The 25,806-nt window shown below is 46.0% G+C and overlaps 1 protein-coding gene across 1 annotated transcript in view; it reads left to right on the top strand.

Moving 5' to 3' along the window:
* Positions 1–12,098: 12,098 nt before the first annotated feature.
* The window catches only part of TNFAIP2 (TNF alpha induced protein 2), a 63,298-nt gene continuing 49,590 nt past the window's right edge, over positions 12,099–25,806 (top strand). Inside the window, exon 1 of the mRNA XM_063948506.1 lies at positions 12,099–12,241. The gene's annotated coding sequence lies outside the window, so the exon portion shown is untranslated. The remainder of the gene's footprint in view (positions 12,242–25,806) is intronic.

Raw genomic sequence — 25,806 nt, forward strand, 5'->3', positions numbered from 1 at the left:
GATGGGGAGGTAGTACCTCTGCAACTTTTTTGGAGAACACGTCCGCAAAATCTGCATAACACCCTGGCAATCCTTGCAAACTTAGCTGCGAGAGCCTGACTGGAAGGCTCAAGCAACTCCTGAAACAATCAGTACCCCAACTAAGAATCTCCCCAGAGACCCAGTCAAATTGAGGATTGTGGGCCCTTAGCCAGGGTAACCCCAACACCAATGGGGCAAAAGTACAGACAGTCACATAAAAGGACAATTTTTCAGAGTGTGTGGCTCCAATAAACAAAGAAATCTGGCTAGTGCAAGAGGTAATTTTTCCTTGGGATAATGGTTCCCCGTTTAACCCACAAATCTCAATTTCCGATGCCAAGGGTACTAAGGGAACAGAGTGTTTCAGGGCGAATTGGCGGTCCATAAAAACCCCGTCGGCCCCACTGTCCACAAAGGCCTCAGTCTTGACAGTTTGACCGAGGATCTTCAAGGTCACCGGAATGATAAAAGTCTTCTTGGGAAATTCTGACTTCTGGCCTGACAGGATATTTCCCATCACCCTCAGGCCCTGAAGTTTTACGGCTTTTCTGGGCATGATACTACCACATGACCTTTATTCCCACAGTACAAACACAACCCCTGCTGTCTCCTCCGCATCTTCTCACGCGAGGAGAGGCGGGTAGCCCCAATCTGCATAGGCTCCTCGGAAAATTCCTCAGAGTCTGAGGTTCCCTTGGGAAAGAAGGAAACCTCAGTCTCCCTTTCAAGCCTACGCTCTCTCAGCCGTCTATCCACCCGGATGGATAACTGCATGAGCTGATCCAAGCTATCAGGCAAGGGATATTGTACCAGTTGGTCCTTTATCTGGTTAGAAAGACCTCTTCGGTACTGGTGTCTCAGGGCTGGGTCATTCCACTGGGTATCATGGGCCAACCTCCGAAACTCCGTACAGTAAACCTCAACTGGCCTTCGCCCTTGCTTAAGGATTGAAATCTGAGCCTCGGCTGAGGCCGTCTTGTCAGGGTCATCATACAACATGCCCAGTGCCGTAAAAAAAGCATCAACACTTTTAAGCGACGGACAGTCAGGCTGCAACCCATATGCCCAGACCTGTGGGTCTCCTTGTAGCAAGGAAATCACTATGCCCACCCGCTGAATCTCCGACCCAGAAGACTGAGGCCTAAGCCGGAAGTATAGCTTGCAGCTCTCCTTGAAACAAAAGAACTGCGAGCGATCTCCAGAAAAACGATCCGGGAGATTTACTTTCGGCTCCTTAACCCCTGAAGGTGCTGCTGCTGCGGGAGCTCCGCCAGCGGCCTGGGAGGTGTGCATTTTAATGGACAAATCATTAAATTGTCGAGTCAGGACCTGCACCTGATCGACCACCTGTTGCAACTTATTTTGAGGGGTATGCTCCATATTCCCACAAAATTTCAACAGGAGTATTAGGCTGCTGAATATGTTATGCACACCAGTGCCTGCAGGAATGTACTGGTTTCAGAACTGTTATGCACTCCAGTGCCTGCAGGAATTTACTGGTGTTTGAACTGTTATGCACACCAGTGCCTGCAGGAATGTACTGGTGTCTGAATGGATAGGGATGCAAAACAAATGAACTCACAGACAGACTGGGGAATATGACATTACGTACACAGAAGGTGATAGGGTAACAAAATACACACAAAGTGAACAGAGAAGCCCAGAGGCTAAGGAACTGGGTGTCTCCCTAGTATTAGTAATGCTCAGATGGGAAAAGCAAGATGTTGTGTTTTAATATGTAGAGAACCCGAAATGCTGTTGCTAAGGGCAACAGCAAAACCCTAAAGGGTTACCAACGGGTGTGGCAGTAAACTCCTTGGTCAGAGATGGAATGATAGACACAAGGAGAGTCTCCACAATCCTAATTCTCACTTGCAGTGCACAGGTTCAGCTTACTGCCACTAAACTGACACCTGACACCTTGCACAGTGAAACAGGATTTAGGCAGGCAAGTCTTAGAATACAGCCGCAAACTTGCTAAGTTCACAGAGTAGTAAAAGAACCCCAGCAAGCTAAACGACTGACTCCAGTCTTACTGCTAGGTCTGGATTGGCAGAGTGTAGTACCAAATCCCCAGGCCTATTTGCAGTAAGCAACAACAAATACAAAGCTACACAGTACTGGCTAACTTTCAGGAACTGACTAACCAACAAAGATTCAGCAGCATCTGTTTAACCTGAGAAGAGGCCTTATAAAGCAGGTGCTGTCCACGCCCCACTCAGACCTCACAGACTGTGAGCACAAAAACCAGCACCGGATCCCCTGCCGTGCACAGAGCCTGTAACCACTGCACAGCAAAAGACCCGAACCGGAGTATCAGCTGCGCTCAGGTTACTCCGCTAGCACTTGTCTCCCGGTTGCCATGACGACGTGGCAGCACAGGGCAGGAGACCCTAACACAAAAACAGTACTTTGGGGGACACCAACAGTTAGTGGAAGTGGAGGGGAAGTAGTGTCATGAGAGGAGACAGAGAAGGAATGATCAGAGAGGTAGGAGGACAGCCAGGAGAGGGCAATATCACGCAGACCAAGAAAGTGAAGGATTTGCAGAAGAAGAAGGTGGTCCACAGTGTCAAAAGCAGCAGAGAGGTAAAGAAGAATAAGCAGATAGTAGTTGCCCTTAGATTTGGCTGCATGGAGGTCATTGCACACTTTTGTGAGGGCAGTTTCAGTAAAGTGGAGAGAACAGAAACCAGACTGGAATGGGTCAAGTAGTGAGTGGGAGGAAAGAAAGGCAGTGAGGCAATTATAGACAATACACTCAAGGAGTTTGAAGGCAAAAGGGAGGAGAGAGATGGGTCGATAGTTGGAGAGGGTGTTTGGATCAAGGGTAGGTTTTTTAAGAATAGGGGAGACAAGAGCATGCTAGAAGGCAGAGGGGACAGTGCCTGATGACAGGGAGAGATTGAGAAGGTGGGCAATATGGGAACAGGCAGAAGGAGAGAGGTAGCGGAGGAGGTGAGAGGGGGTAGGGTCAAGTGGGGAGGTGGTGGTGGGGGGGAATGGATGAGGGCCATGACTTCCTCACCAGATACATGGGAGAAGATACATGGGAGAAAGATGTCAGAGTTGGTAAGAGGGAAGGGGAGGGGTGGTAAGGGATGGGTGGAAGCTGATTGCTGGTCTGGTGGGATGTGATATCCTGACGTATGGAGTCAATCTTGGATGTAAGATAAGTGGCAAAGTCAAGAGCAGACAATGAGTAAGGGAGAGGAGGTGGCAGTGGGCAGAGGAGGGAGTTGACAGTGGCAAAGAGGCGCCGGGGGTTGGAAGAGAATGAGGATTTTGAAGTATTATTGTTTAGCGAGGGAAAGGGCAGCACTGAAGGATGAGAGCAAGAGTTTGAAATGGAGGAAGTCTGCTTTAGAGCGTGATTTCCTCCACTGTCGCTCGGCAGTACGTGAGCATTTTTAAAGATATCTGGTGCATTTGGTGTGCCAGGGTTGAGGTGTTGATCTGCGAGGGTGAATAGTGGTTGGTGGAGCTACAGAGTCAAGAGCAGAAGTAAGAGATGCATTGTATAGGGATGTGGCTTGTTCAGGGCATGTGTGAAAGAGAATAGGAGAGAGAAGTTAGACGAACAGGGAGGATAGGGATGAGGTGTCAATAGCCTCAATGTTACTCTTAGTGATGGTAGCCTTAGGAGGGAGAGATGGGGAAGCAGAGATAGATAAGTTTAAAGAGAGCAGGTGGTGGTCAGAGAGGGGAAAAGGGGAGTTGGAAAAATCAGAAATATCACAGCGGTGAGTGAAAACCAGATCCAGTGAGCTCCCATTCACATGGGAGGGTGAGGTAGTCCACTGGGAGAGACCAAGTTAAAAAGTGAGGTTGAGGAGTTTAGAGGCAGGTGGTTTTGTGGAATTATTGATAGGGATGTTGAAATCACCTAGGATAATGGAGGGAATCTCAGAAGAGAGGAAGTGAGGTAGTCAAGAAGCAAAGTTGTCGAGGAATTTGGAGGAAATGCCAGGTGGATGGTAAATTACAGCAACTTGAAGATTAGTAGGTTGGTAGAGGCGTATTGTATGGACCTCAAATGTAGAGAATGTAAGGGATGATTCTGGAAGTATAAGTTGGTATGTGTAGGTAGAGGGTAAAAGGACCCCAAAACCACCACCATGGCGACCCCCGGTTCGGGGCGTGTGTGAGAATGTGAGGCCACCAGCAGAGAGAGCAGCAGGAGAAGTGGTGTCATAGGGCGTAGTCCAGGTTTCTGTAATGGCCAGGAGGTGCAGGGAGTTGGAAATGAAAAGGTCATGAGTGGGGGCCAGTTTGTTGCAAACAGATCTGGCATTCCAGAGCGCACAGGATAGGGGGTAGGAGTGTATGGGTGAGATGTGAATGAGATTATCAGGGTTGCTACGGGCAAGCAGGATTTTTGACCTGGGTACCGCCTTCCAGAGGGTGCCACCGCCATCCGGAGGGTACCACCACCGTGGCAAGATCCGCTATTGGTGCCGCCCAGTGCTGTGTAGATGCCCGTTGCTCTGCGGTGTGCGATGAAGTCATCGCGCACCGCACTGCATTGTGGGAGTGGCATATAGATGCTAGTGGTCATGATTGACCTCTAGTATCTATGCGGTGCTATGGGAGAGACGTCAATACGTCTCTCCTATAGATCCGAGGAGCAGCGCCGGAGGCCGGAGACGGAGGGCAGCAGATGTCGGGAAGCAGGAGCGGGCATTGTGAGTATTAATTTATTTTTATGTATTTTTTTGTATTTTTTTTTGTAAGCGGCGCAACTCTACAGGGGGCACCGTACTGGGGGCAGTACTACTGGAGGCACAACTCTACAGGGGGCACAGTACTGGGGGCAGTACTACTGGAGGCACAACTCTACAGGGGGCACAGTACTGGGGGCAGTACTACTGGAGGCACAACTCTACAGGGGGCACAGTACTGGGGGCAGTACTACTGGAGGCACAACTCTACAGGGGGCACAGTACTGGGGGCAGTACTACTGGAGGCACAACTCTACAGGGGGCACAGTACTGGGGCAATACTACTGGAGGCACAACTCTACAGGGGGCACAGTACTGGGGGCAGTACTACTAGGGGCACAACTCTACAGGGGGCACAGTACTGGGGGCAGTACTACTGGAGGCACAACTCTACAGGGGGCACAGTACTGGGGGCAGTACTACTGGAGGCACAACTCTACAGGGGGCACAGTACTGGGGCAATACTACTGGAGGCACAACTCTACAGAGGGCACAGTACTGGGGGCAATACTACTGGAGGCACAACTCTACAGGGGGCACAGTACTGGGGGCAATACTACTGTGGGCACAGCTACAGGGGGGCAGAGTACTGGGGGTACAACTACTGAGGGCACAGCTACAGGGGGTATAACTGACCACGCCCCTTCTCCATGAAGCCACGCCCCTATTTTTCCACCCTGGGCGCTGCAAGGTGTAGATCCAGCCCTGATAAAGCCGGTCTATTCTTGCCGCATTTTTCTTTTCTCTCTCTCTCTCTCTCTCTCTCTCTCTCTCTCTCTCTCTCTCTCTCTCTCTCTCTCTCACACTCTCTCTCTCTCTCTCTCTCTCATGTATCTGAGATTAACCTCCTATATTTGCACAGTTTCAATATTGTTAAGCATTATACAAAGGCTTAATAGTGTAACTGTAACATGCATAATACAGGACACATGATACATAATACATAATTCAGTGTGCACATGAGTACATTCATAACACAACATAAGAGGTTGATAAATTGGGGGTTTAACCTCGAGATAAGTGGTGTTGAATGGAGGCGTCCCACAGGGATGTGTCCTTAATCCATTACTACATTCATTACTTACCCACGACTCTGAGTCTACATCAGATTTAATAAAAATTGTTACGTTTGCGGATGATACCGCTATTGTGGGTATAATGGGAGTCATTCCGAGTTGAAAGCTTGCTGCCATTTTTTTCCCAGCGCAGCGATCAGGTCAGAACTGCACATGGGTATGCACCGCAATGCGCAGGCGCGTCGTACGGGTACAAAGAGGATCGGTGCTGGGCGATGGATTTAACAAAGAATCCATTCACACAGCCGATCGCAAGGAGATTGACAAGAAGAGGGCGTTTGTGGGTGTCAACTGACCATTTTCTGGGAGTGGTAGGGAAAACGCAGACGTGTCCAGGCGTTTGCAGGGCGGGTGTCTGACGTCAATTCCGGCCCCGGACAGGCTGAAGTGATCGCAGCGGCTGAGTAAGATCAGACCTACTGTACTCTAAAACTGCAAAAAAACGTTTTCGTCCCGCTCGGCTACACATGCGATCGCACACTTGCAAAGTGAAAATACACTCCCCTGTTGGCGGCGATTATGCATTTGCACGGCTGCAAAAAGTAGCTAGCGATCAACTCGGAATGAGGGCCAGAGTTCTTTGCATTCAATGCAGCCGCATTTGTAGCCAACTTGCGCTCGTCCCTTGCTCTACCTCCTATATGAAGAATTGCAAGAAAACCAATACAATAACAACTGCTTGTTGAAATATGGACAACAGACTATGGTTTTGTTTATATGCATGTAGTTACCGTACAGGGGCAGCAGATGGCGCTGTATAGTTACAGAGATGTAGTGTTTGTCTGTTGCATATGTTATGTACTTGTTTGTTTTACCTCACATGTGTCTTTCTAGAAGAGTCTCTGAGGGAGAAGGAGTTAAGCTGATGATACTGAAACCTGTTGTATTGATCCTGCTATTTCAGTACTATATAAACAAGATATACATCTCAAGTCTCGTTCTGTCTGTATACAAGGTAACTCCTGAGGTAATACTTTATCTAAGGCTCCCCACTGCACACCTATGGTATCGATCCATCGCACTATACCAACAGGTTATGGGCCCAGACTGGAGTCTGTACAAGATAAAGTTTTCAGGAGTGCATCCTAAGCAGCATCCAGATCACGAGTCGCACTGCAAGTCCCAGCAGGCGCAGACAGCAGACTGTGTAACGCACAAGAAACAACCCAGGAGAACCTTGGAAAGAAAACTGTGAGTAAAACAAGTTTAATACCACAGAAGAATAGAGAGATCTATACAAGGAAGGGTTATGGCAAATTACACAGATCTCAGACTAGCTGCAAGCAAGCTTTCTAATGAGAACTATCAAACATGGAAGTTTAAAGTAGAAATGATGCTATTAACCAGAGATGATTTATGGGATGTTATAAATGCAGACAGACCTGAAGGAGAGGATCAGCAGTGGATTAAGAAGGACAGACAGGCAAGAGCCACTATAAGTTTACTAGTGGAAGATGAACAGCTTATACACATAAGACAAGAGAGTACAGCTAAAGGCATGTGGTGTGCTTTGCAGAGAGTGCATGAAGGAGCAAGTTTGAACAGCAAACTATTCCTATTAAGAAAATTATATCAAATGAGATTTAATAAAGGCAAGACAATGCAAGAACACATCAGTGCACTACTAGAGATAACCATACAGCTCAGGTCAATGGGAGAAGAAATCAAAAGCAACCACATAGCAGCTATCATCCTTTGCAGTTTACCAGATACATACAGTGCACTAATAAACGCACTAGAAATGAGACCTGAAGCAGAAATCACACCAGACTTTGTGAAGAACAGGCTCATAGAGGAGTATCAACGCAGAAAGGAGCTTACAGAGTGCAATACTGAAAGTGACACAGAGAAAGCACTTAAAATGGCGGACACTAAGCCACACACCAGGGAAACAAGAGCATGTTTCAGATGCAAGAAAGTGGGTCACCTGAAAAGAGATTGCACCATATGGAAGACAGAGCAGCATAAACCACCAGAAAGATTACACAAACAAAGAGCCAAAGCCACACTTACAGATACAGGAGCACACAAGTGGAATGGAACATTTAAAGCGACAGTAAACCAATTATCAGAAAAGTGGTATGTAGACTCAGGAGCGACTAGTCACATGACAAATAACAAGGACTTCTTTACTGAACTTGATTTGAACCATAAAGAAACAATCTACGTAGCAGATGGAACAAATATCATTGCAGAAGGGAAAGGGAATGGTCAATTCCTATGCTCCAAGGGTAATGGCAGCTATACAGAAATACCCGTAACAGATGTGCTATATGTTCCCAAGCTTGAGGGAGCACTGCTATCAGTAAAGAATCTAGTAGAAAAAGGACTTACTGTAAAGTTTCAGAATAATAAGTGTTTTATCCAAAACGGAAGAGAAACACTAGCTACAGCCAGAATAAAAGAACATTTATACTGTCTGGATATTGCAGCACAGCAGGCAAAGCTGAGTACACAGAAACACGCTGACTGTATTCACAAGTGGCATAGAAGATTAGGACACAGACACCCAGATTGCATAAAGGAAATGCAGAAGAGAGACCTAGCCAGGGATCTCAAAGTGTCAGACTGTTCAGAAATGATGAAGTGTCAATGCTGCATAAAAGCGAAAGCGACAAGGACAACAATTCCTAAGAAAAGTGAAAACAGAGCTTCCAGACCACTAGACCTGGTACATAGTGATGTATGCGGACCTATGAAAACGCGAACCGTAGGAGACAAAAGGTATATACTGACATTCATTGACGACTACTCCAGGTTCACAGTCACTTATCTAATAAAAAGTAAAGATGAAGTCTTTGAAAAGCTGCAAGACTATGTGAACATGACCAGAAACAGGTTCAAGAGGAATATGCTAACTCTACGCAGCGACAATGGAGGCGAGTTCACAGGACAGAAAATAGAACGGTACTTAAGAGGACTCGGTATTGAGCATCAGAAGACAGTACCATATACACCAGAGCAAAATGGCGTATCTGAGAGGAAAAACAGATCACTAACAGAAATGATAAGGTGCATGCTTACAGATTCAGGACTACCTGATAAATATTGGGGTGAAGCAGCAGCAACAGCCACCTATCTTCAAAACAGACTACTTTCCAAAGCAGTAAGGAAGACACCATATGAGCTGTGGCACGGTAAGAAACCCAGCTTAAAGCACATTAGAGTTTTTGGATGCAGAGCCTTCGTTTACATTCCTGCTGAAAGACGAAGCAAGTTGCAGAACCGAGCAGAAGAGGGAGTTCTAGTCGGCTATAGTGAACATTCAAAAGGCTACAGAATCTTAAATCCAAGAACTGGAAAAGTAGTTATAAGCAACAGTGTGACATTCATAGAAGAAACACGAGATGATGTCATAATTCCAGTAGACTCTACTGAAGAAGAAGAAAGCACCAAATCCAAAGAAACAGATGATGTAGTGATCACTCAAGAAGTTGAAGTACAACACAAGACAAATACCAGCGACACTCATGAGAGTGCATCCGAGGGGGTGAGACGCTCTTCAAGAGAAAATAAGGGAAAAGCACCTACACGTTTATCTTATAAAGCAAAAGCCATTAACATACAAGAACCTGCAACATGGGAAGAAATTGCTAATTTTTCTGAAAGAGAAGCACAGAAATGGCTAGGAGCCGCAAAAGAAGAAATGGAATCAATGGAAGACAATCAGACATGGACATTGACCAGACTACCATTAGACAAAAAGGCCATAGGATGTAAATGGACTTTTAAGGTCAAGTATGATTCTGAAGGAAAAATAGAAAGATACAAGGCAAGACTTGTTGCTAAAGGATATTCACAGAAATTTGGAGAAGATTATGATGAAACGTTTGCTCCAGTTGTGAAGCACACTACCATTAGAACCTTACTCCTAACAGCAGCCATAAAGGGTATGAAAGTGAAACATTTCGATGTAAAGACGGCTTTCCTACATGGCGAACTAAAGGAAGATATATACATGGAACAACCACCAGGCTTCGTGAATTCTCAGAACCCAGATCACGTATGTAAACTGAACAAAAGTATATATGGTCTTAAACAAGCAGCAAGAGCATGGAATACAAAGATAAATGGAGTTCTGACAGAAAAGGGATTCATCAGAAGCAAAGCAGACCCATGTCTCTATACGAAGTTGATAGAGGAAAGATGGTTCTATGTATTAATTTACGTGGACGATTTGCTAGTTTGTTTCGAACAAGAAGGGGACGAAGTTGAATTGTTACAAGAACTAAACCGTCAGTTTGAAACAAAAGACCTCGGCCACATAACGCATTACTTGGGAATGCAAATCTCAAGAGAAGGTGATGGAACATTCACACTAAGTCAGAAATACAAAATTCAGGAAACCATTGAGGAATTTGGTATGCAAGATGCAAAGACAGCAAGCACTCCTATGGAGACAAGTTATGAAAAGGAACCAAATGATCAGAGCAACCTGTTAGAGGATAACCATCTATACAGAAAAGCCATAGGAAAATTGCTATACATTGCAACCGTCACCAGACCAGATATCTCCACAGCAGTCGGGATTTTAAGCAGAAAAGTCTCTAAACCAACAAAGATGGATTGGAATGCAGTTAAGAGGGTAATTCGTTACTTAAAGGGAACGATTAACAAGAAACTTAAGCTCTCAGCAAACACAAGTCACAAGTTAACAGGATACGTTGACGCAGATTGGGCTGGAGACACAAGTGACAGAAAATCCACAAGTGGATATCTATTCTCTATTGGAGAAGGATTAATCAGCTGGACAAGCAAGAAGCAGTCTACCGTAGCACTATCTTCTACAGAAGCTGAATATATTGCAGCAGCTCACGCCAGTCAAGAAGTGGTATGGTTAATGCAACTACTATCAGACCTAGGAATGCCTCAAGAAGAACCTATCAAGATATATGAGGATAATCAAGGATGCATTGCATTAGCGCAAACAGAAAGAGTGAACCCAAGAACCAAGCACATTGATGTCAAGCATCACTTCCTGAGGGATCTACAGGAACAAGGTCTTATAGAGTTGAACTATTGCCCAACAGAAGATATGACAGCTGATATCATGACCAAGCCTCTTACCAGAGAGAGACATTGGAGACTTACGTCAAAGATGGGTCTAACTGAAGAAACCCAGTCTGTTGAGAAGGGGTGTTGAAATATGGACAACAGACTATGGTTTTGTTTATATGCATGTAGTTACCGTACAGGGGCAGCAGATGGCGCTGTATAGTTACAGAGATGTAGTGTTTGTCTGTTGCATATGTTATGTACTTGTTTGTTTTACCTCACATGTGTCTTTCTAGAAGAGTCTCTGAGGGAGAAGGAGTTAAGCTGATGATACTGAAACCTGTTGTATTGATCCTGCTATTTCAGTACTATATAAACAAGATATACATCTCAAGTCTCGTTCTGTCTGTATACAAGGTAACTCCTGAGGTAATACTTTATCTAAGGCTCCCCACTGCACACCTATGGTATCGATCCATCGCACTATACCAACACTGCTTAATTACAACTAGGGCCCTCATTCCGAGTTGTTCGCTCGGAAGCTGCTTTTAGCAGATTTACTCACGCTAAGCCGCCGCCTACTGGGAGTGAATCTTAGCTTCTTAAAATTGCGAACGACGTATTCGCGATATTGCGATTAGACCTCTCTTAGCAGTTTCTGAGTAGCTCCAGACTTACTCGGCATCTGCGATCAGTTCAGTGCTTGTCATTCCTGGTTTGACGTCACAAACACACCCAGCGTTCGCCCAGACACTCCTCCGTTTCTCCGGCCACTCCCGCGTTTTTCACTGAAATGGTAGCGTTTTTTCACACACACCCATAAAACGGCCAGTTTCCGCCCAGTAACACCCACTTCCTGTCAATCACATTACGATCACCAGAACGATGAAAAAGCCGTGAGTAAAATTCCTAACAGCATAGCAAATTTACTTGGCGCAGTCGCAGTACGGACATTGCGCATGCGCAATAAGCGGAAAATCGCTGCGATGCGATAAAAAATACAGAGCAAACAACTCGGAATGACCACCTATGAACATAACTAGTGTAAAACAGTTTATTGTTGTCATTTATTTTTTTTCATTAACAAAAAAAAAAACCTACAGCCAGAAGCTTTTACCCACTTAATTTGGATGCTACTGTGTTTCAAGAAATGACTTTCACGTATTAACGAACCCAGTTGATACAGTAAACAAGCTGGCGGCACTGTCTTGCTTTAGGTCAGACGTGTAATTAGAGCCCTGATGGGAAGACAGTGTCACCATAAATAGCCCTTGTGATGGGGGCCTGTGACATGAAGATGGAACGTCTTACAGTCCGCACCAAGCACCTATCTGTGTTATTACGGAGCAGTCAGGGCTATGAAGTGACTGATCTCTGACAATACAGAACATTGGAACAGTCAGGAGAATGAAGAACTCCCTGAAACAGGTGAGAGTAATGTAAATCTTCAGGCTTTTGCTGTAAGGTTTGGATTATTGTAGCGCTGTCGTTACTTCTATTTTGACAACTTTGCCAGTTGTTGCAGCAGCAGATAACCGCTCTTATTGCATCATGTTGCACACAAGGGATATTGGTCCTCATTCCGAGTTGATCGCTCGCTAGCTACTTTTAGCAGCCGTGCAAACGCATAGTCGCCGCCCACTGGGGAGTGTATTTTCGCTTTGCAAGTGTGCGAACGCCTGTGCAGCAGAGCGGTGCAAATACATTTTGGCCAAAACAAGACCAGTCCTGTAGTTACTTATCCTGTGTGATGAATCCAGCGATGAATGTCCTGGAATTGACGTCAGACACCCGCCCTGCAAACGCCTGGACACGCCTGCGTTTTCCCTACCACTCCAAGAAAACGGTCAGTTGACACCCAGAAATGCCCTCTTCCTGTCAATCTCCTTGCGATCGGCTGTGCGAATGGATTCTTTGCTAGAACAATTGCACAGCAACAAAGCTCTTTGTACCCGCACAACGCGTGTGCGCATTGCGGTGCTAACGCATGCGCAGTTTTGGCATTTTTTTAAATGATCGCTGCACAGCGAACAAGGGCAGCTAGCGATCAACTCGGAATGAGGGCCATTGGCTTTGGAATGAATTGCAGCGTTAGGTTTGTTTGAAACCTAGGACCGGATTTGGAGGAGAAGGCTAAGCAGTGTGATTACATAAGAGAGACCCTGCGTATTCCTGTCGCCATATACAATCGGTGGATACTATATTGCCACTACCGTTCTCTATGTACACACCACCTGTGTTACCCTATATGTTCCTGGCTGGATCGGTTACACACCTGCTGTGTACCTGTTGTATATACCAGCATTAACCCTGTGTCATCCTAAAACATGTTCTACCTGCAGAAAAAAAACAGACTTTAAGTTATCTATCATGTGGCCTGATCTCCATCACACCGCTGGCACCTATATATCAAAACCTATAGGATCTGCCAGTAAATGAAAGGTGACAGTGAGAAGTTTCATTACTCATCCCTGAGTCATCCAGGCACAATCAGTTCTCCAGGACTCTTGAGGAACCTACGCTACAATTCCAGCTGTAACACAGCCCGTAATCCTGACAGTTCTGCTACTATACTGGTAGGGGCATAACTAGAGTAGGTGTAAGGCGTGCCATTGCTATTGGACCTGACCCCCCGGCCCTACTTCCCTTGCACCCAGCCCGCAATGCCAAATGCTGCAGGAAAACACTGTAACTCCCAGTATTCCATGAGCTCACGCTGGTCAGTGGTGTCAGTGTGGAGAGCAGGAGCGGGGCACAACAACCTGGCATAATGTGAACTGGGGCACTACAATGTGGCTTGATATAAACTGGAGCATTTTACTGTGGCATAATATTATCTGGGGACTCTATGTGGCATATAATCTGTGGGCACTATGTGGCATAATGTGATCTGGGGGCACTATGTGGCATAATATGATCTGGGGGCACTATGTGGCATAATATGAACTGGGTGCACTATGTGGCATAATGTGATCTGGGTGCACTATGTGGCATAATGTGATCTGGGGCACTGTGTGACATAATATGATCTGGGTGCACTATGTGGCATAATATGATTGGGGGCACTATGTGGCATAATATGAACTGGGGCACTATGTGGCATAAAATGATCTGGGGGCACTGTGTGGCATAATATGATCTGGGTGCACTATGTGGTATAATATGATCTGGGTGCACTGTGCGGCATAATACGATCTGGGTACACTATGTGGCATAATATGATCTGGGGGCACTATGTGGCATAATATGATCTGGGGGCACTATGTGGCATAATATGATCTGGGGGCACTATGTAGCATAATATGATCTGGGGGCACTATGTGGCATAATATGATCTGGGGGCACTATGTGGCATAATATGAACTGGGGCACTATGTGGCATAAAATGATCTGGGGGCAATATGTGGCATAATATGATCTAGGGACTCTATGTGGCATAATATGAACTGGGGCACTATGTGGCATAAAATGATCTGGGGGCAATATGTGGCATAATATGATCTGGGGGCACTATGTGGCATAATATGATCTGGGGGCACTGTGTGGTATAATATGATCTGGGTGCACTGTGTGGTATAATATGATCTGGGTGCACTGTGTGGTATAATATGATCTGGGTGCACTGTGTGGTATAATATGATCTGGGTGCACTGTGTGGTATAATATGATCTGGGTGCACTGTGTGGTATAATATGATCTGTGGGCACTGTGTGGTATAATATGATCTGGGTGCACTGTGTGGTATAATATGATCTGGGTGCACTGTGTGGTATAATATGATCTGGGTGCACTGTGTGGTATAATATGATCTGGGTGCACTGTGTAGTATAATATGATCTGGGTGCACTATGTGGCATAATATGATCTGGGGGCACTGTGTGGCATAATATGATCTGGGTGCACTAAGTGGCATAATATGATCTGGGGGCACTATGTGGCATAATATGATCTGGGTGCGCTATGTGGCATAATATGATCTGGGTGCACTGTGTGGTATAATATGATCTGGGTGCACTGTGTAGTATAATATGATCTGGGTGCGCTGTGTGGTATAATATGATCTGGGTGCGCTGTGTAGTATAATATGATCTGGGTGCACTGTGTGGTATAATATGATCTGGGTGCACTGTGTAGTATAATATGATCTGGGTGCACTGTGTAGTATAATATGATCTGGGTGCACTGTGTGGTATAATATGATCTGGGTGCACTGTGTAGTATAATATGATCTGGGTGCACTGTGTAGTATAATATGATCTGGGTGCACTGTGTGGTATAATATGATCTGTGTACACTGTGTGGTATAATATGATCTGGGTGCACTGTGTAGTATAATATGATCTGGGTGCACTGTGTAGTATAATATGATCTGGGTACGCTATGTGGCATAGTATGATCTGGGTGCACTGTGTGGTATAATATGTTCTGGGTGCACTGTGTAGTATAATATGATCTGGGTGCACTGTGTGGCATAATATGATCTGGGTGCACTATGTGGCATAATATGATCTGGCGCACTGTGTGGTATAACATGATCTGGGTGCACTGTGTGGCATAATATGATCTGGGTGCACTATGTGGCATAATATGATCTGGGTGCGCTGTGTGGTATAATATGATCTGGGTGCGCTGTGTGGTATAATATGATCTGGGTGCACTGTGTGGTATAATATGATCTGGGTGCACTGTGTAGTATAATATGATCTGGGTGCACTGTGTAGTATAATATGATCTGGGTGCACTGTGTGGTATAATATGGTCTGGGTGCACTGTGTGGTATAATATGATCTGGGTGCACTGTTTGGCATAATATGATCTGGGTGCACTATGTGGCATAATATGATCTGGGGCACTATGTGGCATAATGTGATCTGGGTGCACTATGTGGCATAATGTGATCTGGGTGCGCTATGTGGCATAATATGATCTGGGTGCACTGTGTGGTATAATATGATCTGGGTGCACTGTGTGGCATAATATGATCTGGGTGCACTATTTGGCATAATATGATCTGGGGGCACTATGTGGCATAATATGATCTGGGGGCACTGTGTAGTATAATATGATCTGGGTGCACTATGTGGCATAATGTGATCTGGGTGCACTATGTGGTATAATATGATCTGGGGGCACTGTGTAGCATAATACGATCTGGGTGCACTATGTGGCATAATATGATCTGGGTGCACTATGTGGCATAATATGATCTGGGTGCACTATGTGGTATAATATGATCTGGGTGCACTGTGTAGTATAATATGATCTGGGTGCACTGTGTGGCATAATACGATCTGGGTGCACTATGTGGCATAATACGATCTGGGTGCACTATGTGGCATAATATGATCTGGGTGCACTGTGTGGCATAATATGATCTGGGTGCACTATGTGGCATAATATGATCTGGGGGCATTATGTGGTATAATATGATCTGAGTGCACTGTTTGGCATAATATGATCTGTGGGCACTGTGTGGTATAATATGATCTGGGTGCGCTATGTGGCATAATATGATCTGGGTGCACTATGTGGCATAATATGATCTAGGTGCACTGTGTGGTATAATGTGATATGGGTGCACTGTGTAGTATAATGTGATCTGGGTGCACTGTGTGGCATAATACGATCTGGGTGCACTATGTGGCATAATATGATCTGGGTGCACTATGTGGCATAATATGATCTGGGTGCACTATGTGGCATAATATGATCTGGGTGCACTATGTGGTATAATATGATCTGGGTGCACTGTGTAGTATAATATGATCTGGGTGCACTGTGTGGCATAATACGATCTGGGTGCACTATGTGGCATAATACGATCTGGGTGCACTATGTGGCATAATATGATCTGGGTGCACTATGTGGCATAATATGATCTGGGTGCACTATGTGGCATAATATGATCTGGGGGCATTATGTGGTATAATATGATCTGGGGGCACTGTTTGGGATAATATGATCTGTGGGCACTGTGTGGCATAAAATGAACTGGAGTTAGTGTTTAGCATATTGTGAACTAAGGAATTACTATGGGGCATAATATGATCTGTGGGCACTGTGTGGCATAATATGATCTGGTGGCACTATGTGGCATAATATGATCTGGGGGCACTGTTTGGGATAATATGATCTGTGGGCACTATGCGGCATAAAATGAACTGGAGTCAGTGTTTAGCATATTGTGAACTAAGGAATTACTATGGGGTATAATATGATCTGGGGGCACTGTGTGGTATAATATGATCTGGGTGCACTATGTGGCATGATATGATCTAGGTGCACTGTGTGGTATAATATGATATGGGTGCACTGTGTAGTATAATATGATCTGGGTGCGCTATGTGGCATAATATGATCTGGGTGCGCTATGTGGCATAATATGATCTGGGTGCACTGTGTGGTATAATATGATCTGGGAGCACTGTTTGGCATAATATGATCTGTGGGTACTATGTGGCATAATATGATCTGGGTGCACTATGTGGCATAATATGATCTGGGTGCACTGTGTAGTATAATATGATCTGGGTGCACTGTGTAGTATAATATGATCTGGGTGCACTGTGTGGCATAATATGATCTGGGGGCACTATGTGGCATAATATGATCTGGGTGCACTATGTGGCATAATATGATCTGGGTGCACTGTGTGGCATAATATGATCTGGGTGCACTGTGTGGCATAATATGATCTGGGGGCATTGTTTGGCATAATATGATCTGTGGGCACTATGTGGTATAATATGATCTGAGTGCACTATGTGGCATAATATGATCTGGGTGCACTATGTGGCATAATATGATCTGGGTGCACTGTGTGGCATAATATGATCTGGGTGCACTGTGTGGCATAATATGATCTGGGGGCATTGTTTGGCATAATATGATCTGGGGGCACTGTTTGGCATAATATGATCTGTGGGCACTGTGTGGTATAATATGATCTGGGTGCACTGTGTGGCATAATATGATCTGTGGGCACTGTGTGGCATAAACTGAACTGGAGTCAGTGTTTAGCATATTGTGAACTAAGGAATTACTATGGGGCATAAAATGAGCACGGAACTACTGGAACTACTAATGAGCATTAAGGGAACATCTTATGCAGAAAAAGGTGTTTCTCCTAAAGCATTGGTAGCTGCTTCAAAATGTTGCTATGGGGCCCCCGTATACTGGTTTCGCCCAGTATACTAGTTCTTACCTGGCCATTTGGACTGACTACATTTACGGTGAGCATCGCATCCCGCTGCATCACCAGGGGGATAACTGAAAGCGTAAAAGTAAATGCAGTAAGTATATTTACCAAAGAGGCTTCTCCACAGCTGCCTGAAATATTTAATGCTGCAGAGGATCCTAAAACAAGTTTCCCTCTAGTCCTAATCCTGCAAACAAAATCACATGCCTTCCCAAGACAAACACTGCCAATGTCTCAGCATTTTGCATAATCAAATATATAAGGCATCAATTAGCTAGAATCTGATAACAACAAAAAAAATGTAAAAAAATAATTTGCATACAGTATATATGAGATTGCACAAGATGTTGATAGATATATACAGTTTAAGACATTACTGAACGGCTGCACAATACAAAAACACCCTTGTACTGTTCTGTTAATGTATAGCATTGCTAAGTGGATTGTGTTGTAAGAAATTACTTCCTGACACACTCTGGGAACGTGAAAGTCCATATTTCGGGTGACTCACAGAGGAAACATAAACTAAGCTTTCTGCAAGCAGCAAAATAAAGACAGGCTGAAATTTTGGAAATTCCTGACTGGTTAGATAAGTCTATAGATGTGTAACATATAAAATGCAAATGACCAGATTATAAACAGGCGGCCTCCTCCCCGCATCTGGAACTTCCAAACCTCTGATCCGTGATTATTCCTCAATGATAGATTAATGGGCCCTACACAGTGGCGTAACTAGAAATTTTTCTCCCCCAAGCCAAAAAATTATTTGGCGCCCCCCCATCCCCCATAATTGGCACTAGAAAAGGGATAAACATGTGCGCCGCAAAAAGGGTGTGTGGCTTCGTTGAAATGGGCGTGGCTTCGCATAAAGGGGCGTGGTATTGCAGGAAAAGACTACCTCATACCCCAGTTTTGCAACCTGCACGCCCAGACGTTAGCCACCACAGGAAAGAAAACTAATCCTGATTCATGCCCCTTACATTATTTGTCATTTTTCCTCCTTATACATCCTTATACATTATGCCACATACTGCAATGGCCCTTAGACATTATTCCACACACAAAAATGTACATGACACATTATGCCACACACCGTAATGCCCCCGACACATTATGCCACACACCGTAATGCCCCCGACACATTATGCCACACACCGTAATGCCCCCGACACATTATGCCACACACCGTAATGCCCCCGACACATTATGCCACACACCGTAATGCCCCCGACACATTATGCCACACACCGTAATGCCCCCGACACATTATGCCACACACCGTAATGCCCCCGACACATTATGCCTCACACCGTAATGCCCCCGACACATTATGCCTCACACCGTAATGCCTGTGACACATTATGACAGGAATCGCAATGCCCGTTATACATTATGCTACACACTGCAATGCCCCTGATACATTATAGCACATACAATGTCTGTGACACATTATGACACACACCGCAATGACCCTGAGACATTATACCACATACCACAATGCTCGTGATATAGTATACAACACACCGTAATGCCTGACACATTATGACACACACCGCAATGTCCGTGATACATTATGCCACACACTGCAATGACCCTGAGACATTATACCACATATCACAATGCCCGTGATATAGTATACTACACACCATAATGCCTGTGACACATTATGACACACACCGCAATGTCCGTGATACATTATGCCACACACCGGAATGCCCGTGATATAGTATACCATACACCGTAATGCCTGTGACACATACCGCAATGCCCGTTATACCCTATGCCACACGCTGCAATGCCCGTTATTCATTATGCCACACTGCAATGTGCCTGAGACATTATAGCACATACCACAATGCCCGTGATATAGTATGCCACACACCGTAATGCCTGTGACACATTATGACACACACCGCAATGTCCGTGATACATTATGCTACACACCGGAATGCCCATTACACATTAAGTCCTACAGTAAGGCTTCTAATTACGTTTAAATTACCTTCTCGTTGCCAGGGGTTTCATGCACTGGGTGTCATGCTCGTTGCCAGGGGTTTCATGCACTGGGTGTCATGCTCGTTGCCAGGGGTTTCATGCACTGGGTCTCATGCTCTTTGCCAGGGGGTAGTGCTTGTTGCTAGGGCTGTGCTCTCCCAGTGCCACATATGCCCCCAGTGCCAGATATTCCCCCATAGTGCCAGGTACTCACATGCCCCCAGTGCCAAATACAGCCCCCTTCCCCCCATGTGCCAGGTACACATATACCCCCCCAGTGCCACATAAGCCCCCCTCCCCCTGTGCCTCATATGCCCCCAGTGCCACATAAGCCCCCTCCCCCTGTGCCACATATGCCCCCAGTGCCACATAAGCCCCCCCTCCCCTTTGTGCCCCCCCAGTGTGCCCCCGCTCCCCCCCTGTTTTGTGATGGAGGGACACGGAGGGCACAGCGCGCGCCTCTTCTGGGTCTCCGGCGGGTCTGTTAAAGGAAGTGCTGGTTCGTGAGCCAATCAGAGCTCACGAATGGCACTTCCTTTATTAGACCCGCCAGAGACCCAGGAGGGACACAGGAGAGGCGCGCGCTGTGCCCTCCGTGTCCCTCCATCACAGCAGGCAGCAGCGGAGGGAAGGAGGGAGAGGAGACCGCAGATTAACATGCGGACGCTCGTCCGCATGTCAATCTGCGCTAAATCAGTGGCGGCGCCCCCGCAGCCCCTCGCCCCCAAGCCACCGCGAGGGCTGCGGGGGCAGTAGTTACGCCACTGGCCCTACACACTGGGCGATAATACTGAAAGATATGAATGAAATCGTTCATTAATGAACGAGATACCGTTCAAATCTTTCAGTGTGGAGGCACCAGCGATGAACGATGCGCGGCCCCGCGTTTGTTCATCGCTGGTGCCCCGTCGCTGGTGCATGCAGGCCAATATGAGCGAGATTGTCCATATCTGCCTGCACTGCTATGGAGCCGGGTGCAGGCGGGGGTGCTGCCCCCCCCCCCCCCCCCCCCCCCCGCCGCCGGGTCACCCATCGGCCGTATCCGCCGTTGGGCAGCTCGGCGGCGGATTGCAAGTGTGTAGGGCCCTTGACAAGGGATCAGAATCTTATAGAAGTTTTAGAATACAGGGAGGGGGCAGTTTGTCTCTAATAATCTGTTCATTTAGGTAAAAAAAAAAGAAGCATGAAATCATAGCAATTATATTTTTACTTTTATTAAGGTTAATTTAATAAGTGCAGAAAGAACACCAAATGCTCATTGTCTCTCTTGTTTTAATATAGCAATTCAGATTCAGATCTGATCACAGCAGCAAATTTGTTAGTAAATGGGCAAAACCATGGGGGTCATTCCGACCCGTTCGCACGCAGGGGTTCTTCGCTGCGTTGCGCACGGGTCGGAACTGTGCATGCGCCGGGCAATGACGTGCACAGCGAAAAAAAGAAGACGCAGCGCCAAACGTATGAAGATCGACAGCGGAGAGGCGTTCCGGGGCGGATACTCACCATTGGATGCCGTTTCCGGGGAGTGGTCGTTCGAACGCAGGCGTGTCCAGGCAAACGGAGGGCGGATGTCTGACGTCAAAGCCGGGAGGAACGTCGCTGGATCCGTCGCACAGGGTAAGTAGATCCAGCCTTACTCTTCAACTGCACAAAACTTTTTTAGCATAGCAGGGCTGCACAAGCGAACGCAGCCCTGCTAAGCTAAAATATACTCCCCTATAGGCGGCGTCTAGTTGATCGCACCAGCAGCAAAAAGTTGCTACGTGCGATCAACCCGGAATGACCCCCCATGTTCACTGCAGGGGGGGCAGACCGATGTAACATGTGCTGAGAGAGTTAGATTTGGGTGGGCATAGGCAAATGCAGGGGGGGTTTCCAGTTGCCCAGAAACCCCCTTCCTCTTGGCAGGTGGAACTGCTGCACATGCCCGGTGGTAGCAGCTTCTTCTACCGAGTTTGGGGGGGGGGGGGGGGTGTGTGTGTGTGTGTGTGTGTGTGTGTGTGTGTGTGTGTGTGTGTGTGTGTGTGTGTGTGTGTGTGTGTGTGTGTGTGTGTGTGTGTGTGTGTGTGTGTCCTCAATCAGTACACTGGACAGAGAGTAGCTACCAGGAAGAAGAGACAGGAGCCTTACCATGAGGTGGGAGAATGTGTGCTTAGAAAGTGCAGTATTGGTTCTATAATGTTTGTGTATTTATTTATTTATTTATTATGGTATGTTTAACCTTTTTCTGACCACTTATTTATATTATTAAAATGTTTATTACAGCCTAAACAATAGACCATCTATAGTGTTAAATATTAATAATGTTTTCCATACAGTATCCAATGTATAAAAAGACCAATGTTTACACTAATGGACTGCATTTGGAAACCCCCCTCTAGAAATCCTGCATTTGCCACTGGCGGGTTATATTGTTTTTGTGCAGGGTAAATACTGGCTGCTTTATTTTTACACTGCAATTAAGATTTCAGTTTGAACACACCCCACCCAAATCTAACTCTCTGCACATGTTACATCTGCCCCACCTGCACTGCACATGGGGGCTAATTCAGAACTGTTTGCTCGCTAGGGTTTTTTTGCAGTCCCGAAAACGCACAGAAGCGATCAGGTCTCAATTAGCCCCCCCCCCTGCAGTGCACATGGTTTTGACCAACTGCTACAAATTTGCTGCTGCGATCAGGTCTGAATTACATCCTATATTATATATATATACAATGTTTTACTAATGTGTTTGATGCTTCTTATTGAATTGGTGGAAGTATGACTCTTAATATTTTATTCCACAAGTACACAATGCCTACCAATTTAAATGTCAAAACCCAATTCCATTTGTGGGAAGAAATAGATTGTACACCGTCCCGCAAAACAGGGGTTTCCCTTTATAAATGTTCTCTTTACTTATATTATATTTATTTTGTATTATCTCACCCTGGCCAACTAAATAAAATCTTGTTATTTTTATTTTTTTATGCAAATCTGCAATCAGCAATTAACACTTATAATCTGCGCATCTTTTCCCAATGCCTGACACACCCAATCTGCACCCCACGAATGCTGGTGTCTTCAGACCCGGCGACAGGGGGGTGTCAAAGGGGACACTCGTACGGGGCCCTGAAGTTCAGGGGGGCGCCTAAAATCAAGGGCACAAAATATATGGGGTTGCAGTGACTAAAAATGCAGCTAAAAAAAAATGTGCCCTCAAATTAAACAATTACAAGGCTACAGCAACCCAAAACCTCCCCCCTCCCCGATTTTCCCAGTCACTTGGTCCGGTCCTTGCTGAGATGTCGTTACTTCACACCACGCTGCCTCTCCCTGCTGCCGTTGATGATGGAGAGCCGAGCTGCCGGTCCGCATACAGGAGCCGCATACAGGAGCGGCCTGCAGCTCCACCGCTCCCTGCCGACCCTGGTGTTGTGAGTGTATAATAATTATAATAATAATAATAATAATTTTATTTATATAGCGCTGTTTCTCTGACAGGACTCAAGGCATACCTCCCAACTTTATGTTTAATTGAAGAGGGACTTTCCGCGCCCTGCCGGGGAAAGAGACGTGGCTTCAGAAAAGGGGGCGTGGCTTTGCAGGAGTGCCGTGATCACGAGCCACACACCCATTTTAGTCACTGAGGCGCTCTATGAGCTGCTGACATGCCCCCTCTCCGTCTCCCCGTGCTTAGCTTAGCAGAGCAGCGAGTGATAGAGCCTCCTAACTGCCCCCCTTCCCCACCACCGCGGGACACTACAGCCTGCAGGTGGGACAGCGGGACAGTCCCAAAGAAACGGGACTGTCACGCAAAAATCGTGAGAGTTGGGATGTATGCTCAAGGCACATAATGGACTTGATGCAATTTTTTGGGCATGCAAGAGATTTTTGCCCGGCTGATATATAGAGCTGTCCTTTGCTGATATATTCTTGCATTCTGCTTTAGTAAACGCCAATATGCATCTGATGCGAGGAATCATGCATCCCGCCCATAATCAGTTGTATGTGGCCTAGCAGCCATTTCCGGGCTGCCCAATCCTGCCCACCCGCCAAAGCTTATTAGGTCTGCCAGGGATCCCAGGCACGCTTGGATTCACGTTTGGGCTTACTTACAAATGGCTGCCCCATTGTTAATCTGGCTGCTGGGAGTCTGGCGCCTCACTTGCTGCCTTCCATTTTGTCCCATCTGCCCCTGTCTCTTCGGTGCACACTGTTTGCTTGACTGCTCAGAGAGGATCTGCTGCCCACTGTCGTACTTTCTGCTTGGGCGTCCTGCACTGAAAGGGTCAGTGTGACTGAGCAGAGACCTGGTTTTCATGATATATGTTTTATCATTTTAATTGTGTCCATTAAAAAAAAAATGTAACGGGTGATGATAGTTTAAGAATATTTGTGTAAGATTTTGATATCTCTGACAAATATGTGAAAGCCCTAATGCCCGTAGGGGCCCTATAGGGTTAAGCATGGCTAATTTTGTAATGCATTTTTAATGCTTGGAAAATGATATGAAAAACTCAAAAGAGATATATTTATTTTACAGTACATGCACTGCGAGATCCCTTATGAAGATAATGCAGGTTTCCATGGCTTTTGCACGTTCTATGGGGGTAATTCCAAGTTGATCGCAGCAGGAAATTTTTTAGCAGTTGGCCAAAACCATGTGCACTGCAGGGGAGGCAGATATAACATGTGCAGAGAGAGAGTTAGATTTGGGTGTGGTGTGTTCAATCTGCAATCTAAATTGCAGTGTAAAAATAAAGCAGCCAGTATTTACCCTGCACAGAAACAATATAACCCACCCAAATCTAACTCTCTCTGCACATGTTATATCTGCCCCCCCTGTAGTGCATATGGTTTTGCCCAACTGCTAAAAAATTTCCTGCTGCGATTAACTTGGAATTACCCCCTATGAGAGAAATCTGTAGTTTGGGCCTAATTCAGACCTGATCGCAGCAGCAAATTTATTAGCACTTGGACAAAACCATGGGGGTCATTCCGAGTTGTTCGCTCGTTATTTTTTTTCCGCAACGGAGCGATTAGTCACGAATGCGCATGCGCAATGTCCGCAGTGCGACTGCGCCAAGTAAATTTGCTATGCAGTTAGGAATTTTACTCACGTTTTTTTCTTCGTTCTGGTGATCGTAATGTGATTGACAGGAAGTGGGTGTTTCTGGGCGGAAACTGGCCGTTTTAAGGGAGTGTGTGAAAAAACGCTACCGTTTCTGGGAAAAACGCGGGAGTGGCTGGAGAAATGGAGGAGTGTCTGGGCGAACGCTGGGTGTGTTTGTGACGTCAAACCAGGAACGACAAGCACTGAACTGATCGCAGATGCCGAGTAAGTTTGAAGCTACTCAGAAACTTCTAAGAGGTGTGTAATCGCAATTTTGAGAATCTTTCGTTCGCAATTTTACTATGCTAAGATTCACTCCCAGAGGGCGGCGGCTTAGCGTGTGCAAAGCTGCTAAAAGCAGCTTGCGTGCGAACAACTCGGAATTACCCCCCATGGCCCTCGTTCCGAGTTGTTCGCTCGCTAGCAGATTTTAGCAGCATTGCACACACTAGGCCGCCGCCCTCTGGGAGTGTATCTTAGCTTAGCAGAATAGCGAACGAAAGATTAGCAGAATTGCGATTAAATAATTTTTAGCAGTTTCTGAGTAGCTCCAGACTTACTCCTACACTGTGATCAGCTCAGCCCATTTCGTTCCTGGTTTGACGTCACAAACACGCCCTGCGTTCGGCCAGCCACTCCCCCGTTTCTCCAGACACTCCTGCGTTTTATCCTGGCATGCCTGCGTTTTTCCGCACACTCCCAGAA

This window comes from Pseudophryne corroboree, chromosome 12, assembly GCF_028390025.1.
Source record: "Pseudophryne corroboree isolate aPseCor3 chromosome 12, aPseCor3.hap2, whole genome shotgun sequence".
Lineage (NCBI taxonomy): Eukaryota > Metazoa > Chordata > Amphibia > Anura > Myobatrachidae > Pseudophryne > Pseudophryne corroboree.